This window comes from Coptis chinensis, chromosome 4, assembly GCF_015680905.1.
Source record: "Coptis chinensis isolate HL-2020 chromosome 4, ASM1568090v1, whole genome shotgun sequence".
Classification (NCBI taxonomy): Eukaryota; Viridiplantae; Streptophyta; class Magnoliopsida; order Ranunculales; family Ranunculaceae; genus Coptis; species Coptis chinensis.
The window spans coordinates 89,465,840-89,486,562 of record NC_141459.1 but is presented as its reverse complement, the minus strand read 5'-3'; the positions used below and the strand labels follow the sequence as shown (position 1 = coordinate 89,486,562).

At 37.7% G+C, this 20,723-nt stretch overlaps 1 pseudogene; it reads right to left on the bottom strand.

Moving 5' to 3' along the window:
* Positions 1–11,581: 11,581 nt before the first annotated feature.
* LOC147505511 (calcium-dependent protein kinase 26-like) lies at positions 11,582–20,509 on the bottom strand (annotated as a pseudogene).
* Positions 20,510–20,723: the final 214 nt, after the last annotated feature.

Here is a 20,723-nt window from a genome sequence, read left to right as displayed (position 1 = left end):
CTTTTTAGGATTTTTCTCTTGTTGTTTTTAATATTTGCATGTTGTACCTAGATTTAATTTTTCCCACGTTTCTATGGTAATCTCTTTTCTTATATCTCTTTACACTTTGAGGACAAAACGTCTATCTGTTTGGGGATAGGGATAGAAATATTTGCAAAAATTAGGCACCTTTAAGTTGTATATTATGTATTTTTCTTTCTTAAAATATTCAAAAAACTAAAAAATAGTTGCACTTAGTAATAATGGTCTTGTTTCCTTTACTATGATGTAAATAGTCTAGAAATCTCATTGTAGCAATAGAATTAGGATTCATTCTTAGAAACTTAGATTAATGCGTATACAATAGTCTCTGCATCTTTTCATAAATAATGTCTTGCATGAGTATCATTGATTGTACACAACAAATAGTTTCTAGGACCTATGGTTAGATTTCTTACCTTTCCAAATCTGGTGATAATCTAGCCAAAAGCCTCAACATAAGTGATATTTGAGTGATGACACAAAGAAGTAGTTTTTTCGAGTAAAAAGATCATACGTCCACTTGCTTGGTCACCATACCACATCCTAGGTGAGAATTTAGGCTTTCTTTGGATCGATATAACCATAAAATTCAAACCTACACAATAATTCATAGTTTCCCACGTTGATCCTTCATTAAGCCTTTCCATTATTCACTACCCCACTTCCTTACCCCCATCAAAACCAATAAAATAGGCCCACCTATCTGACATATATCTGACAAGTTTGAGAAATAGGATGATGAGTGTAGGGGATTTTCTGAGTATCCCACAATCCTTTGCTGATGTCTTCACACCGTGTTCTAGTTCAAAGCGTATCTACCGAAACCAATAGAAGTGTTTGATAATATGAACTGAACCACGAAGTGGCTGCCTACATATCTTCTTTCAGGAATCAAGTCTGTCGTAGTTCTTTATGGGGCTGAATAGCATACTGAGTGGGGAAGAAAAGATGACCAGAAGTCGGCCTCCTCTATATCTTGGCCATTAGGGATCCGTTCCCTATTCCCATACTGCTGCCTCCTATATATAATGACTTATGGAAGGCCTTAGAATAAGGTTTCCTTGGCTACCAAGAAACCATCCTCTCGCTAGGGTTTCCTATTTTCTTGTCAAGATAAGATCAACATCAGAATAGAAGTTATCACATAGAAGGAGACATAGTTGGACTAGGTTTCCATAATAAGCATTTAGACCTAGAAGTCTGCTATAAATGGAACACCTATTCTAAACACGTCCAAGAGTCCTTCTAATACTGAAATACAGCTGTACAAGGTCGTCATCCAGTTCTAGACCAATTCCGAAACTGACCTGCCCAGTTCCCGAACTACTTCACGGAACTGACTAGTCTAACTAAAGAGTTTATGACTATTTAGTACCACGTACTTTCACTTTTTTTCCTAAATGGTACCTGTACTTTTTTTCTCGCCTATTCGTACCATGAACTCTCAATTTGTTTCAATTTAGTACCTCAGTCTCTTTTCCGTCCAATTCCGTCCAATTCCACTAACGGTTTCGCTAACGGCGTTAGCGAGCTCACGTGAACAGTGTGTGTGTGTGTGTGTGTTTTTTTTTCTAAGGGCAAATCTCTCTGGAAACAATTTCTTCAGATCGTTTTGAACACTTATATGCGACCTAACTAGGTCGTTTGGAGCAAAAACTTGCATTTTTTACTTTTTTTTTTTACTAATAATGAATTTTACAAAAAAAAATTAGGACAAGCGTGCAACAAGCTATGCCGCAAGTCCTTTCTGAATAGCAAATCATATCCTTCTAAAAACAAACTCGTTAGAACCAGCTGTCATAACGTTATTGTTCATAACTTTCTGAAGTCTCTTGAGAAGCTCAACAGACTGTTGTTCCAAGAAACCAAAAGTGTCGAAACTAAACGGAATGAAACAATGCTGGTTAGCCCTACAAGCTTCCTCATGCTTCACCATCTTCCTTGTCGCTACTCTCTTAGCTGCTTCTCCCACCTCAAAGTCACCATTCTCCAACCCTACCAACGAAGAGACTCCAGTTACATCAATACATGCATCTTTTCCCTCAGACCAACTGTAAATCAAGACATCCGCAGGCCGAAAAGTCGATCTTCCCTCATTCGGATTAGTGAGAAAGTTATCATGAGCTTCTTTCTTCACTTGCACCCCAGCTCTCCAAAATGCATCACATAAACTGTCTTTGACATGATCATGTCGTTATTTGAAACCTGGAAAATGTCGACAATGTCTGCATGGTCCCCGAAAGCATCCAATCTACTATTTTTGCAAACAAGGCATAAACCACCGTTAGAGTACGTACAAAGGAATCATGAGACGGTATTGGAGAATTGAACGATACTCCACCGGCGACATACGCTGTCCAAGTCCCTCCATCAGAATAGCAAGTAGAAAATCTTTTGCGTGTTCCGACTGCAAGCATCCCATGATTCCTTAAGACCAGTAAATCAAACTCCCTCTCAAGACCAGTAACAATCTCACATTTTTTTTTTTTTTTTTTTGTAATAATCTTAAAAATTTACGTGAATAGTGTGTTTTTTTTTAAGAATTAATTTTTAAGATTGATTGAAGATTATTACAAACCCAAAAAAAAAAAAAACAAACTGTTCACGTAAAATTTTAAGATTAATTAAGATTATTACCAAAAAAAAAACACTGTTCACGTGAGCTCGCTAACGCCGTTAGCGAAACCGTTAGTGAAATTAGATGGAATTGGACGGAAAAGAGACTAAGATACTAAATTGAAACAAATTGAGAGTTCGTGGTACGAATATACGAGAAAAAAAGTATAGGTACCATTTTAAAAAAAAAGTGAAAATACGCGGTACTAAATAGTCGTAAACTCTCTAACTAAAGGAACTATCCTGAACTCTTAGGAATTGACCAGAACTGACCAAATCAGTTCTAGAGCCATTATCTTATGCTCCATTCTCTTTCTAATAATGATCATTTAGTGTAATCTCACTCCGCCACGTGTCTTTAGGACACTAACAGAATATTACCCCTACAGATGCCTCCTCTCCTGTCAAGAGTCAGCTGACACCACTGAGGTGTGACTATTGGTAGGAGATCTCCTATGAATTCTATGTTTAACCTCATAACTTTACTTTGATTGGCTTAGATCCATGTTATCTTGATCTCCAACAATAACTAGTTTGAATTCTGAGTGAATAAGTGTTACTAACACCTCTAATGCTCATATGTGGTGAACTCCAATCCACTCCTGGACTAAGCTCAAACTCTAGCTTTGAGCGAGAAGTTCTCTGAAGTTGCCCATAACCTAGTGTCTATGCTCAGATTAAACTGTTAAACAACTTATTCTAGGATACACTTGCGACTCCATATCTCAATCGAATATACCGGATTGAGCATTTAAGCTCACTTAAGTTCTATGCTTATTTATGCATGCATTTAAACAATTCCGTTGTTATATGACATAACATGGACTAATATGCATATTCTACCTCTGATTCCCCCAAAGTTTATTTGGAACAATATAGGTAACCCTAAAAGGCTGAATTGGTAAAACAGAGGCATAACCAGAATCTGATTAGGACATCCTGGGAGCCATCATGTTTAACCATAGTGGTGTTTAACCATAATAGAGATCACGATCGTAGGAGAGAAATAGCATCGGATGGGATCTCTATACGATGGTATCTCGATGCCTTGAGCACGACACTGCGTTCAATAACGATAGGTCCTGCTTATTTAAAAAATAAATAGGTTATCGCTAGAACAACAGTGGGGGAGTCTTCCTCAGTACAATCATGCCGACAGAAGTCCAGGCCAGTGATCATGTGCTAGGATTTAGATCCAACCCAAATCTTCCTAGCAACCCCGGTGGTGATGTCATGGGAACACAAGGAACAGGCATACAGCTCAGGTCCTCAGAAACATTATCTCTGGTTCCAAGTCAAAATGGCATATAATTTACTAAACAGATAGCGTGGTCATGTTCCTTAAAGGCTTAACCCATCGAGGATGACACTGTTGACTAAGTCAAGAGTGGTGGAGTCTTCTTCAGCATAGTTATGCCGACACAGGTCCAGGCTACAACTATGTGTTAGGTTATGGATCCAACCCGAAACTTCCTAGCAACTCCTTGGGTGATGTCTGGAGTACTAATTGAAGTCTTATTACTTTGTTCGCCCAGAAACACTATCTCTAGTTCCAAGTTGAACTGGCATATAATTCACTGAACAGATAATGATGGTTGTTTCCCTAAAGGCTCAACCCATCGAGGATTCCAAGTTCTAGGTTGAATTGGCATACAGTTCGCCGAACAAACGCTGATGATTGCACTTCGTAGAAGTGCCATCCATCAAAAATTTGAGCATCTAGATCCAGGTCGAACTGGCATGCAGTTCACCGATCCAATGCTAGTGAGCATGTCAGATCCAGGTCGAACTGGCATGTAGTTCACTGATCCAATGCTAGTGAGCATGTCAGATCTAAGTCGAACTAGCATGCAGTTCACCGATTCAATGCTAGTGAGCATGTCAAATCCTGGTCGAATTGGCATGCAGTTCACCGATCCAATGCTAGTGAGCATGTCAGATCCAGGTCGAATTGGCATGCAGTTCACCGATCCAATCCTAGTGAGCACGTTAGATCCAAGTCGAACTGGTATGCAATTCATCGATCCAATGCTAGTAAGCATGTCAGATCCAGGTCGAACTGGCATGCAGTTCACCGATCCAATGCTAGTGAGCATGCCAAATCCAGGTTGAACTGGTATGCAGTTCACCGATTCAATGCTAGTGAGCATGTCAGATCCAGGTCGAACTGGCATGCAGTTCACAGATCCAATGCTAGTGAGCATGTCAGATCCATGTCGAACTGGCATGCAGTTCATCGATTGAATGTGAATGAGCATGTTAGATCCAGGTCAAACTGGCATACAGTTCACCGATCCAATGCTAGTGAGCATGTCAGATCCAGGTCGAACTGGCATGCAGTTCACCGATCGAATGCGAATGAGCATGTTAGATCCAGGTCGAACTGGCATGCAGTTCACCGATCCAATGCCAGCGAGCATTTCAGATCTAGGTTGAACTGGCATGCAGTTCACCGATCAAATGCGAATGAGTATGTTAGATCCAGGTCGAACTGGCATGCAATTCACTGATCAAATGCTAGTGATTACCCTTCCTGGAGGCGCACTCCATCGAGGATCTTATCCATAACTTAATATAAACATTGGAGTCAATTTTTCATGTGACCAACCATGTTCAATTAATTCCTAATGTCACGCGTCGCATGCTTTTAGAGTTAGAATCTTCACTGGTCGGTCAAAGGAAAACTTATGCAAAGTTGTAAGCGACGACGTTAAGAATCCTGTCAAAAACAAAGTTGGAAGCAACATTGGTAAGATATACACTTACCCCCAGTTTTTCTTAGGCCGAGCGGAGGTGAAGTTGTTTATTATGGCTAGGCGGATAGTATAGAAATTGCCCCCATTCCATAAGAAAGTCAAGAAGCCAAGACCAATAGTTCCATCATAATTCTCGACTCTTAAGAACATAGATTAGAGTTGGTTTTACAGCCTCAGTACAATAGGTAGGCAACTATTTGCCTTTGTGAACATTATAACCAGCTCCATACTAGAAACAATTAGCTTGTAGCTCCAATCTCAATAGAGAAAGAGGTGCCCATATCCATGAGATGTGTCAAAGTTGGCTAGACTCCTAGTTTTCTTCACACTCATCTAAACATCTGGATTTTTGTACCAGCTGCAAAAGAACAAGACATTTTCTCATATACCAATGGAAAGGTTCTGAGTCTATCTTCTAAAACATTCAACAGCTTGCATACCCGACCTAATGTATCACAAGGAGAACTTTTTGTAGTGCTATGAACCTTTAAAAAGGTAACTAACTTAGTTTCTAACGTAAGGAACATCTCACAAAACGGACCTTAAGGGAGGATGTTATACATGTTCCTCCACAAAACTACCAATTTGTGACTTCCGTCCAAAGATATAAGTTATTGAACCAAATGCATAAGAACCAAGTGTAGTGCCTCATATCACCAGAAAGACACTGTAATCTAGTTTCCAACATAAGAAATGGCGTGCAAAACCGACCTGCAGAGAGGAAGATATGCCCGTTTCTCGTCTCGTGCTGAAACTGTCATCAAGATTAAAACTTCAGTCTGCAGTGCCCAAAAGAATTTGAGCTCCTGTGCAAACTGGTAAAGAAGTGGATGCTGCACCATATACCATGAGGGAGCTAGCTATACCATGCTGCACCATATCCAAAATAACCGCTTGCAAAACCAAGCTTTGTACAAAAAGATATCGCTATCGCAGCTTTGTCGAAACTAAGTGCATGAATGAACCATTTCAATCAAGAAATTCCAAAGTTCACCATGAGCTTTTAATCTTGCACCCCCCCGAAAGTGATATAATGCTCTTGGTGTCATACTAAAGCATGGCAAAGATGACAAACCTGCATGATCATCTTTAGAAACCCCTTTCTAGCGATTCCTTACAACGTCTCACTTTCGACAAGGTGAAACTCAATTATCCCATCACTGAAATCTCAATTCCATAGGTCGTTGACGAATCACCATACTGAATCAAATTCCATGTAGGCATGGCAGGATTGCACCACTCCCCTGCCAAACACTGAAGTAAAGATGTCTCCAAGATTGGAAGTGGCCGAACGACCATCCCCATTGTAGCAAGACCAGCAAACTAGCTAGAGTTATTGTAGTATACTTCTCCAAGTTGTCGTCACAATTGAAGCTAATATAAACATACTATTAGTGCGTGGATGGACAACGAGTTCCCCTCTCCCTACTAATTAATGATGTCCATAAACCAAGTTGTAACCAATGTTGGAAGTGATTGGCCTACCAAGTTGGTTCAGAGCTTGGACTACCATGCCCAATGTGGCAATACTACTAAACCAAATTCCACACAATAAGTTTTGCTTTGTGTAAACACAGCAACGCCATGTGTTGTACAAGCTCAAAGTTCAATTTGTCTTGGATGTCACTATTCCTTTTCCAAACTGAATACGAACTTATTAAGTTGTTATATAATCTCCATCATCACATGCGCAACAGACATCTATCTATTTTGTGCACTAATTTTCATGGGTCATGACATCCTAGCAACGAGAAGAACTTGTCCTTTGCTAGAATCGGAAGTGGTCGAACAAACACCCCCGGTGTAATATAGAGCTAGAAAGTCAATACATCTCTGAAACTAGTAGAAACACTTCCCGATCAGAAGAGACAACTTCAACCACGAGCTCAATCTCATGAAAGCTACCATGTTTTGATTTTTCATGTTGCTGAGAGATAATGAACTAAATAATAACATAAGTAATTTACCAAAAATCTAGCCCAAATCAGACTCAGATTTACTTCCAAAACGGTAAAAATCTAAAAATGATGAATTTGGAAGGGAAAACAGTGGATTTTGACCTTGAAAATGGTGACCACATAGCATAGCTTAGTAGTGGTAGCGTGCGCGTCGCCGAGATCTTTCTGAATTAGGGTCACACGCCTAATTCTAACAACCGTAGCCAAAGTTGTGGCTAAAATATCAAAACTCATCTCAACTTACCTCAATTAGGAAAATATCACGTGTCTAGACTGCACCAGTCCCCCACCAAACACTGGATAGAACTTGAGTTACCGCAGGATAGGCAGTGGTTTGGCAACCACCCCCCTGTGTGGTAGTACCACTCAATCAGCTCTTATACATGAAAATCGTCCATATCCATATTAACTAAACAACCATTCCTTGTTAAAGCAAGAACACTGTACAAAATAAGATTGGACAATAAACTTAAGAGAAGCTTGGCAGGCTTCTTCAGCACATGCCACCTTCATCACCAGGTTGTACAAACCATGAGGTTAGGAAAGGCTCACTTCCATTTCCACTCTATATTCCAGCGTCACCACAAGTAGGAACTATTCACAAATGAAGACACTGAACCAGACTTCCTCTAGTAGATCAGCTCGATACTTTTACTCTGAAGAATTGATAACAACCGAAAGGTGAAGCTCGACTTTTAAACCAATCAAGCCCTCGATGGCTGACGAGTCACTTTTACCAGATTGATGTATCATATAGGTGTGGCTAGACTTCACAAGTCCCCCACCGAACATTAACGTGAAGATGTCTCTAAGATTGGAAGTGGCCGAACGACCACCACCATTGTAACACTTGGCCTGGACTACCCCGACTTATATACTGATAAGACAAACTTCTTACTTATGACCTTGAACGCCATGTGATTTCAAAGATTCGTGATCGTGTTTGATACGAATACATGATGTAACAGATAAATTTTCAAATCGTAGATCATAGATTATTATACCTAAGCAGATCTAAAGTAGCACCATAAACAACAAAAAGGTGAAAATTCATCCAGCAAGATTTGGAATTTCTGATCACAACCGTTTTTTACGTTGGGATCAGACAGAGAAAATTTAAATCAAGCATACAAATTTCTGACTTCTCACATCAAGAATTTAAATCTCATGCTCAGCTATACCAACTAATAGCAAGAAGATGTGGCTGGACAATTAGTGTCCACCACCAAACTAACGCCTAAAGAAAATGAATAAGCTTACCTCCAGTACGTGTTTTCTCTATCAAGTGAAACACCGACAGGTACAGAGCAAGCAAAAGCCTTATTGCAGACAAAGAGCGTGACCATGGCTACCTAAAAACTTGCCGCCACACTTAGTGTAAACACAACTGTAACCAAAAGCTCTTCATCAATAGTGTTTCGGCGTGGCCTAGTGTCCACAATGCGGAACCCGAAATAGAAATAGTGAAAGCAAAAAATAGTGGCTATGATGCAAATATCAACTCTTAACAAATCTGTTTTCTTAATCATCTGATGCACACCACTACTTAATACTTGAATAATGATATTTTCAGCGAAAACATTCACCTAAAATTGTCGGTTAACGCTTCAGACAAGAAAATCACAAATATCTTCTAGTCCCCACAGACGGTGCCATAAGATGTAGGGGATTTTCTGAGTATCCCACAATCCTCTGCTGATGTCTTCACACCGTGTTCTAGTTCAAAGCGTATCTACCGAAACCAATAAAAGTGTTCGATAATATGGACTGAACCACGAAGTGGCTGCCTACGTATCCTCTTTCAGAAATCAAGTATGTCATAGTTGTTCTTTATGGGGCTGAATAGCATACTGAGTGGGGAAGAAAAGATGACCAGAAGTCGGCCTCCAAAGAGCCGCGCCTCTATATTTTGGCCATTAGGGATCCGTCCCCTATTCCCATACTGATGCCTCCTATTTATAATGACTTATGGAAGGCCCTAGAATAAGGTTTCCTTGGCTACCAAGAAACCATCCTCTCGCTAGGGTTTCCTATTTTCTTGTCAAGATAGGATCAACATCATAATAGAAGTTATCACATATAAGGAGACATAGTTGGACTAGGTTCCATAATAAGCCTTTAAACCTAGAAGTATGCTATAAATGGAACACCTATTCTAAACACGTCCAAGAGTCCTTCTAATACTAAAATACAGTTGTACAAGGTCGTTATCCAGTTCTGGACCAATTCGAACTGACCTGCACAGTTCTCGAACTACTTCGCGGAACTGACTAGTTTAACTAAAGGAACTGTCCTGAACTTGTAGGAATTGATCAGAACTGACCAAATCATTTCTAGAGCCATTATCTTATGCTCCATTCTCTTTCTAATAATGATCATTCGGTGTAATCTTACTCCACCACGTGTCTCTAGGACACTGATAGAATATTACCCCTACAATGAGCATAAAAGAGAAAAGAAAGACCTATGCAAAAACAAAATCAGTTAATTGCTTCAAATGAAAATAAAGAAAAATAAAAGTTACACTAAAAGAAAAATCAAAGTTAGAATTCCCAAAAGTCAAATCAAAAGGAATAAAAAGCCAAAAAAAGAAAAAGGCTAAGTATGGAACACAGAAGCAAAAGAACAAGAAAGTTTATCTAGCTAGTTATAAGTACTTGAAGACCCCATTTTCTCAAACTTACCATTCTTTGCTATCTATTTCATTTTCTTCCTAACCACAACCTAAATCTTGCAACACCTAATAAAAGACCTCTAGCTCAATTAGGAATAAGATGGTGTGATTGTAAGTGGTAGTTGTGATTGATCAACCTTAGCTCCATTGGATGTCATTGATATTGTGAGAAAGAGTGTGCCCACTGCACATACTAGAGTAAGTGAAACTTGAGTGAAAAAATTATGAGAGAATTTGTGTCTTGACACATTCTTGTGAGAACCCAAATTAAGGCTACCCAAAAGTTTCAGAAACGGCACTGCTTATGCGTTTCATAATTCATTGCATGTATATTTATCTTTAGATGATTTGGTTATTATGCATATATTAGTTTAAGTTTCAAAGGAATCAATCCCCGTTCACCACTAGTGAGATGTATAGTGAGAACAAGAACTTTGTAACTGGGTCATTGTAATATATATGAAATTTGTGAGTATCTTTCCTGGAAAACTCTCACGCGTACGAGGCTATGGTTCATCCACTAGGGAATTCCTAGTGGTTTAAGGTCTTGTTGTATATGGTCAATGCAACCGCACTCCGTGAAACAAGAAGTAGTTAGGATTATACATATTTTGACACTTATCTGTTTTTATGGTCTCATCTTTGCTTCAAGACAAACAAAATGTTGTTTGGGGGTGGTGTGATAATCATTACAAGAAACAAGATCTTTAGCGACAAAAATAAACGTCACTGAATATTGATAAAACGTCGCCCATGATATTTAGCGCCGATTGTTGGAGTGTTTCCACATCATAGCCAATGATATAGTCGGCAATTATATAGAGCTCCACTTTTTTAACGTCGCTAAATGTGGCACCTTCAGCGACGATGGTAACTGTCGCCATTGTCCTAATTTCGTCGCTAATTTATTTTCACGTTCTCAATACAATAACGTCGAAAAAGGTAAATGTTTTGTACGGTTTGCCAAATCGTCGATAATGAGGCCTTACTTAGCAACATTTCTATTGTCAGTAAATGCCCAAAAAATTTGAAAAATTTAGTATTATTGGCGACATTTTAATCATCGCTACAAATCCAAAAAATTTGAAAAATTAGTGTTATTAGCAACGTTTTTATCGTTATCAAAAATCTAAAATATTTGAATTTTTAGTGTTTTTAGCGACATTGTTATCGTCGTCAATGGTCTAAAATATTTGAATTTTGAGTGTTTAAGTGATGTTTTTATTGTCGTCAAAGCTATAAAATATTTGAATTTTGAGTGTTTTAAGTAACATTCTAATCATCGCTAGAAGCAATAGATATGAGACTATTTTCATTACTAATATTGTCGTCAATTTTGCACCATTTGTACAATTTTCACCTTTTACCCCCTCCCATCCAATTACTGTTCAACAAATAAACCTAAAATAAAATAACTAGAACATCAATTATTTAATAATATGTAATACACAACAAAATTTCAATTAATAAAAATAAGTCAATTCATTCAATTAGAAACAAAAGAGAGTTACATCATTCCCTTTCATAATCATCTTAATAAAAGTATTAACTTAAACAAACACAATTCTAAACATTCCTCAAATATGCGAATGAAACTATCTTCACAAAAAAAATAAAAAATTGAACCAATAGCATTTAGATTCATTGGAAGCCTCTTGCAATTCCTTATCACCATTTCTTCACAAAAAATAATATCACTTCTCTTTTGACGTAAGATTATCTGCACATTAAGATGTTATCCATTAGATCACCTAGAAAAAAATGTGAAACCAAAAATATAATAGTTTCGTCACGTCAAAATTAAAATCCAGTGAACACAACTAAGAAAGCAAAAATTCAACTAAGATAGGTCACCAAACATGATGCAGCACCACTACCAAGAGACATATAAATACAATTACACCCATTTGCCAATGTTGGTATCCAATCGGCAAAATAAAAAAAAGATGAAAGATTAAGGATTACATTATTTTTTTTGTTTTGCCCATATACTCACTGGAATAGTGTCAGTTAAGTGCTCATTGACCGGTAGCAGTCTTACAGACAAAAACAAAGGTTACAAGTAGTTCAATGTTATAACATGCTAATCAAGGACAAGTCATGCGAAATAAAACAGAATGCAATATAGTAGAAAACTACACCTAACAAGTCCCCCATATCCCAAACTAATAAGATTCATAAAATACGTGTTTAGTTCACATACAACCACATGACAAACTCCTATAACAAATAAGAAAACAATATTGCCTTAACCCACTTATCTAATTTATTAGGCATCTGTCAAGCATATTTAACTAAATATATTAACTAAGTGATCATGTCCCGATTTGAAATACATATAGCCCATTGCCTCATAGTGCATACACATTACATGCTAATAGCATCTGATCAAGGAGAGTTCACTTAGCCAATAAACTGAACAAGCATATTCAACATCAGATCCCACTAGTGTAGAATAGTAACATAGCCATCATTCACTCCTACTTTAGGAAGTGACGACATTGCTAATACATATTCCACTACACCTTTGAGGAGATACAAGTATGATATTCAGGTTTACACTGACTTCATCATAGTGAAAAGCCCAGGCAGAAAATTCAATGAAGGCAACCCAGATAGCGATGCATGATACGGAGGCTTATTCATTCCAATGGTGCAGTGAATTTAGCTTTCTATGGGTATGGGACCTCAAACAAATTAAAACCCAATCAATCAACACCACCATAGATCAGAAAACAATTAAGTTCATAAATCATACCACATTGAAAGAGGACCACCAAGCTTCTCCATGAGATAGTCCAACTGTCGTTGTTGTTACTTAAATTGTGTCTTGTGTGCTGCTTGTGTTTCTTCAGCCGCTACCTTCCATGCTCGCAACTCTTCAAGTTGAGACTTTGCCTCCTCTGCCCTTGCCCTCAACTAATCCACATCTGGATGCCCATATCCAACCAAACTATTTGATGTCAAACATACCAAATATATGCCAAAAAATCAACTAGCAAGTCCTCATAACTTTTTCAAAACTTACAGCATCCATAAGATCCATCACGGATCTCAGACTCCTTCAAGGTAGAGCTGTATCTTTTCAAACCAGCTTTTAGTTCATCGAATGTGATTGCACCACTGTTGTCAGTATCCATTGCCTTGAACATCTCTTTCGAACCAGCAATCTCCTCCTTTGATAAGCTTTCAGCTATTACCTAATAACAGACAAAGATTAATTAAAGAAGTACTAGTTTTATTTAAGGAAAAAAATGACTTGCGTCTAGAACAAGCAATTAAAACATATCTGTGTATTCAATTATGCAAGTGTGTGAGTGTATGAAGCAACTCTAAATAATGATATGAAGCATCAACCAAATATGAATAAGCTTCACTCTTGTAGTTGATAAAAATTTCAGACAATAGAATTCGTAAGCAAGAACACAAGGACATAAATAGTGCATTACATATTTACAATACAAATAATGGAAATAATACTATCCGCTCCCCAATGATTTTAGGAAAGGTGTTAATACTACGCATCCATGTAGTATTAACACCTTGTAATCAGTCTGTTTCTTATTTTTAAATAAATTGGTAAGGATCCTGCCAAAACCCTGCCCTCCTCTTGGGTGATTTCTTAAAATATGTATATAGCTACCTAAATATAGAAATACCTCAGTATCATATACAAATGTAAAGAGTTACCCGTAATGCCATTTTCTTCAACTTATTCATAGCCGAGAACTGTTTAAGGCGAGAAAGGACAATTTGGATCTAACGCACGATCATCGAGCAACTCCATTTTCACATATCCATGGATGACCTAAATAAAAAGGGAATGAAAATAATGCATCTCAGTGATGATAATAAACTGTTAACAAGTCACTTATTCTGGAAGGACTCAGGAGGCATATCCTTCTTCTTATTAGCCTTAGTGAAGGAACAAGATAACTTCAAAATATAAAAATAAAAATAAGATACGTATATACATCAATCTGTCCAAGTCTGCATCTTTAGATTAGTATTGCATCAAACTTAAGGTCTGTTTTGGGCATAGTTTGAATTGCATTTCATATATAAGCAAAAGGGAGCCCTGGACGGCTAGACTAGTCATCTACATCTTGACGTATACTCTATATCCAGCTTTACCCTCACTAAATTTAGTGAGACATAAGACTTCACAAGATTGTAGCATACCAGAATAATTTTTCTTCTTAAATGTTTGTCGGGTGCACAAGGCGGCCTAAAAACAGCTAATCCGATCTTGAGAGGGCTCCCTTGTGCGATGAGCCTGACATTGTAGCATGGAAGGAACTTACGTTTATATGAATAATACTTTTTCAACAGAGATTGCAGACACTTCACTGTCATAACGAGACATAAATAGCCTAGGAATGAAGACACTCTATTACAAAATGTGAAAAGTATTAATCAAAAACGTCGAATAGCAGACATTTAAGAAAACATAGAAAGAAATAAATGTTGTTTTTTTATCCGTATCAAGATAAACAGATGTAAAATGAATTTTTTGCCAAATGAAGCAACTGGAAATGAATTTCATCACCATGTTCCTGCATATACTATACAAAATATAGATGAAAAAAACTATTCCTGGGAATAAAATGTGCTAACATACATAAGACTTCATGAGCAAATCAAAACGATCCGACGGGTTAGAACGAGCATGTTTTTGATAAGATCCTTGGCACATGCCGGAGATTAAAGGCCACGGTCCGACTCAAAGTCAATGACTCCCTTCAACACTGAATCAAATATCCCTGCTGTGTTTCTGTATTTTAATATGCAAAAAAAAAAAAATCACTAATCTGTTGAACTAAAAAGTGTGGAGCAATATTAACACACACCTTGCCGTAAAGGCGGTACACCACTCAAAGAAAATATACAAGATCAACCCAAATTGTCCAAACCGCTTCTGGACCATAATGCTTGCAAAGTACTTCAGGGGCAACATAATATGGGCTTCCAACCACATCACTGAAAATCTGACCTGCAATACCAAAAAATCAAATGCAGTTAAACAACCCAGGAGCATATTCTTAAAACAAGTAAATATATCCTTGTGAACATAATGCATCCGTCAATAAGCATGTAAAGAGTTATCTTCAATATCTTCCCAACTCCCAACATTCTCTATCCATTTGGGCAGTCGAACATCTATTCACCTCTAAAACATGATGTTCCCATAACCACCATAAAAAATACAAGAAGAAACAAATGGCTTAATGATCTTAAAATGCTCCCACCTATCACTTATCTGTGGCATGCTCTTAGTTAGGTACACCTTATAATATAATTCTCTACTTCTCTAGAAATCAGACCATCCAAAGGGGGCTTTCTTTCTTTATATGCATGATTCATAATAGCCCTACATCGACATAAAGAGAGGATGATTTGCAAAATCACCCTTCAAAGGAAACATACAACACAAACCGCTTCTCAATTTCTCGAAGCAATAAATCAACAAATACTATTCTCTAAATGGTTTATTATCCGACAAAGAAGAAAACATTGCCTTTTAGTATAACATGCATAACAAATATATAATACACACTCAAGATCCTTAATGCGCATTTACTCAAACTCTAATTCACTTAAAGCTTAAAAGGAAATAAAATCAATTGTTATCGATACCTGGTTTAAAGAAAACCGAAAGTCCAAAATCAATAGCTTTAAGCGAAAAATCATCATCCTTATTAACCAACAAAAAATTCTCCGGCTTCAAATCCCTATGTATAACACCAAACCCGATGACAAGTCTCAAAACTCCCATTAATAATCTTAGTCACTTCGGTTTTTCTCTCACTATAATGCCCTCTCTCGAATAATCCTATCAAACAACTCTCCCCCATAACATAATTCCATCACAATATGAACATACAACGGATCTTCATACGCCCCTTTAATCGCCTCTTCATTAAGTAGTATTTACCTGTCCTCATGTACTCTGGAGGTGTAAATGCCAAGTTCAATCTTGAACTCTCTTCCCGCCTCAGCTATTCTTCATTAGACCAAAGCATGAGAGCACTCGATTACCATCCCACAAACAACCGTCTAAAAAATAAGGTCCAGACAATAGGAAGCAACTTACCTTTCATTGAGAAAATAAGCATTTTTCTAAAAGAGGCATTATACCTGATCAAACAAGACCCTATATGCATTGAGGTCATGATACAGACCTCTCCCTTTACTGCTGCAATAGTCCAAAGCTTGAGCCAAATACAGCGCTACTCTCAATCTCATAGCCCATTTCATGGCCTGTGCGTCCCCTTAACCATTTCCAGCCAAACTCATTTCAATTAAACCAATTCAAATATCTATCTAATAAGATAGGGTGTTTTTTTTAGCTACAGGACAAAACTATAATAAAAGACGGTCAGGATCATTTTTATCACCATCCCACGGTTACTGAGTAGTGATTAACCTCGAGATACGAGTTCTAATTAGAATTTTGAAACAGGACAATCTGCTTCGGATCCCATTTGGTTTCTATGGGCTTTTCGCAAGACAAGTCAAGTCATGTTCGAGCCGAGAGAACACCGACGAAGTTTGGGTTTTTTTTTATTCAAATCTTCTTAAAACACACAAAGGGACTCCACTACTTACCCTCCACTCCGTCACCATCAAAAAGAATAAAAAACCCTCCACTCCAAAAGTGAGTATCATGCAGCATGAAGGTAAATAAAGTTTAGCTCAACAGCTCACAAAAGTTTTAGTCAACATTAGTTAAGAGTTTGCAGACCCGCACGAATTTCTTTCACTCCAAAGACATCACTTTCTATAAATTTTCACTTCAGCAATTTGAAACAATGTTATTAAAATGTCTCAAATATCAATGTGAGTTTGTTATCTCAGTTTTTACAATTGTTTATCACTTAAGGATTTTCGATGTCAGGCAAGCTATTAAAGGGTTGATGAAGAGGCAAGCTATTGAAGAGTTGATGAAGACCAGTGATGGTATGTGTAATCGCAGTCAGCTACATGATTGTTGATCATTTTTTCCGCTAAACACAGGATTGTTGATCACACCATCTCGATAATCAAAGCTTTTCTTAGCTATATGCCTATAGGGCTCGACCAAAATCTCGTTGGCAAGTTAAAAGTCCGGTTTGAGCCACATTTAAATAACTCATATGACTTATTAACTCAGTTCATGCCTATGTAAGCCATTTGAATGTGGGAAATTGGGAATTATTCAAATACAGAGAAAAACAGAGAATGGAATCTTATTTGTTAGTTGATTTTGGTGGGAGCATTTCCCATTACTTTCATACTAACCCTAATCACCTCCTTCATTCGATGAGCCAGTGTGTTTCAGAAATATGTTAGTATATTTTCTACATTCAATCGACCCTTTTACAATATTCTTCAGTGATTAAAATGCATGTTTTTAATATTTATTCTCTTTTTTTTCCAATGTTTAAACTCCTGTAACTGTGGCGAGATCAAAGTCAATGTATACTAAAGCTGAATAATAGACTTAATTGAATTAGAATTTTATATGTTAATTCCTAAATATATATATATGAAAGTCAATGTATTTCAGTGCTTTTCAATTAGGTGTTCTACTATTTACTACTTTGAGTCTTCGCCGTGCTTTTTGATTAGAGCTCCGTTTTGATTCTTTAACTTTGTGTGTTTCCAAATTTTTGTGAATCCTCAAGATAAGGGTTCGAATTTAATTGTTGGAATATGACATTAACGGGAACGAATTCCACTTTGTTTTTACGGGCTTTTCTCACACCAAGTCGCGGGTTCGAGTTAGAGCCCAGCATCAATTTCGTTTTTTTTTTGGGCACTCCTTTTTTTTCACTCACTAGAAATATAAAAAAACACCTCCTGGTATCCAAGCTTTGTTACCAAGTTTCAAGACTATTTGTTTGAGAATGTTCAAGGGGTTGTAGCTAATGAGGCTAATAAGGTTAAGGTTTATGGGAAGGACTTTATAAGGTTGGCAAAGGGGGAGGCGGCGGATGATTTTTAATTTGGGAGGGTGTAGAGGATGGGGGTGGGTCGGCGAGGCTACTCAGAATTTGATAGAGGAGTTTGAGGAGGCAGCACAAGGAGGAGGGATACAGAGTTTGGCATTGGGTGCTTGGAGAATAGTTTTTTGGTTGGTGGTTCTGGTGTTGAGGTTGTTAAGAATTTTAGTGATGGGATTTAAGGGAAGGGTGTTTATGTGAAGTTTGATAATGGGAGTTCTAGATTTGGTTCACATTTTGGCCATTCGATTTCAACACCGAAAAAAGCTCTTCTTATGAGGGCCGAGATTAATACACTGCATATGAACTCGACTACGGGTGAGGTTAGTTCTTATTCGACTGGGCTTCATCAGCTTGACATTGAAATGAGGAGGATAGTTTTGGAATGGAAGTTTGAGAAAGACGGGACTGATATTACAATGAGTGATATAACTAACAATAGTAAGGGGTCTCAGTTGGACCCTTCGCATCGATATTCTTGGGTTTGGATGATAATAGGATTTGTAGGTGGGATAAAGCGTGATCGAAAAGATATGATTCAGAATCTACAAGTGAGAGTACATCCGTCGGACATCGGTTTTCTAGAGGGACCGAACTTTTCGTTTTTCCATTATTGGTGGTGGTTCAATTGTGGTTGGATCTCTTGGTGGTAAAATTAGATTGTATTTGCCATTCTTGGTGGTGGTTTAGTGTGTCATGAGTGCCGTCCGCACGGGCATCAACTAGTAAGAAATAACACAGACAATCAAACTCATACGTACTGCACAAATAGTCCAAAACAGTCTATAACTAAGCACATTACTACTTAAGTATAAGTAGTAACCTACATTTGTTTAAATCAACTAAAAAAACTACTTACAGTGAAAAAGATGCTTAGCTAAGCGTTTAGCTCGCATAAAAACAAACTAACAACCTCTCATTTCCTTCACAACAACACCCAATCAAATTAGCCAACATCTCATTTCTCAATAGCCCAACTGACTTCGCCTCTTCCTAAAAACACAAAAAAATAAATAAATAAACTAAACGAAATTTTTGAGGTTAGAGATCGAACGAGAAATTGGCGAAATTGACGACAAACCCAAAAAAGCCCCCAAATTAATCAACAACAAAACTATTAATTAAAACCAAAACTATTAGAAATTCTAAATCTAAAATATTCTAGATTTAAGGGTGGGGAAAACTGACAAGTGAGCGATACTAGATAGAAAGAGAGAATAACGAGGTGAGAGCGGAGAGAAAGAGACGTGCTTTCCAGTTGCTTTGAGAGACTTCGTTGGAGCAACGCCCAAAATATCGATATCGATAAATATATCGGTGTATCCAAAAACCGATATATATCGGATATATCTATTTTTTTCGTGACCAGTCCAAACTATCGGAAATATCGGAAGACATAATAGCAACATTTATTTGTCAAGAAAACCATAAAAAAATATTGACAAATAATTAACCACAATGTCATAATCTAATGTACTCAAAATCTCAAATTACAAAATAAGATAAATAAGTTACATCAAGTCATCAATACATAAAACGAGTGACATGGTTGGTCAACTTCCATACCCGATTCTTGAATCCTAACTGCTTCACAATACCCTACCCAAGTGTATACAGAGTTATACCCACCATCGAGAAATTGTCGAACATGCCACTCATATTTTTGTGTTGGAAATTCTAACATGATTCCAATTCGAGGAGTGTTGGTATAATTATACATTGGGTGCAATGCAACAAATCCAGGTGTAGTTCCAACAGGTTCATAACTTGGATAGAGTTGTCCATATGTTGGTTCAAGTTGTGGTGCGCCATAAGGTTGTTGATCAACCTCCATCCAATATCCATATGAAGAACCATATGACGCACTACCGCAGGGTGACTGATCATGCCCCTAGAATAATTGTTATCTCTTGATTGGTTGTATCCCCAACCACTACCATATACACTCTCACTGTCATGGTCACGTGTCCCTAAACTCATACTCATTGCTTCAAAATTAGAAGAAACTGAATCAATATCAACATCATTTCGTATAATGTGTCCTCGTTGTCTTCTTTTACCAACACTTCCACGCCCTGGCTCATACATTTTTTGGGAATTGTCATTAAAAACTCCTCTACCACTATTGTTTCTGGGTGCAACCTCATATACTTGTGGGTCCAATGGAGTTTCCTCATCAGTTGAGTCATGCAATTGAACGTTAAAATTACCTCCACCACCACCACCATCACCACCACCACTATCATCATCATCAGTATCAGGTTCTTGTGTCTCGTCATCACCAGAGATGCTCTCGAACAAATTATCTTGTGTTTGGAGAGGTGTGTCAAATTCGGGGCCCAAACTGAAACTAGGCACATTGTCATCTTCTCTTATTACTCTGTCGACCATATCTTCAACATCTGGGTCAGGCCTACCTGATTCCGTATCCAACACATGCGCTAAAAGATTTTTATCAATAACCCAATCAGCCAATGGATCAACTTGTTCACTATACATAAATACTTGGGTGAGGTCAATAATTTGATCATTATCTGTATTTTGCACACGTCTTTGCTTCAAACGCAAGTTGTAATGGACTGTTTCGACCAAATATGATCAAAACACCAAGTGTTGATGAAAAAGACGAAGAACGTAGAAAAGTAATTAGAAAAATAGTGGTGATCGGGGGAATGATGAGACTGTACCTTGTGGTTGCCTACGTACCCAAATT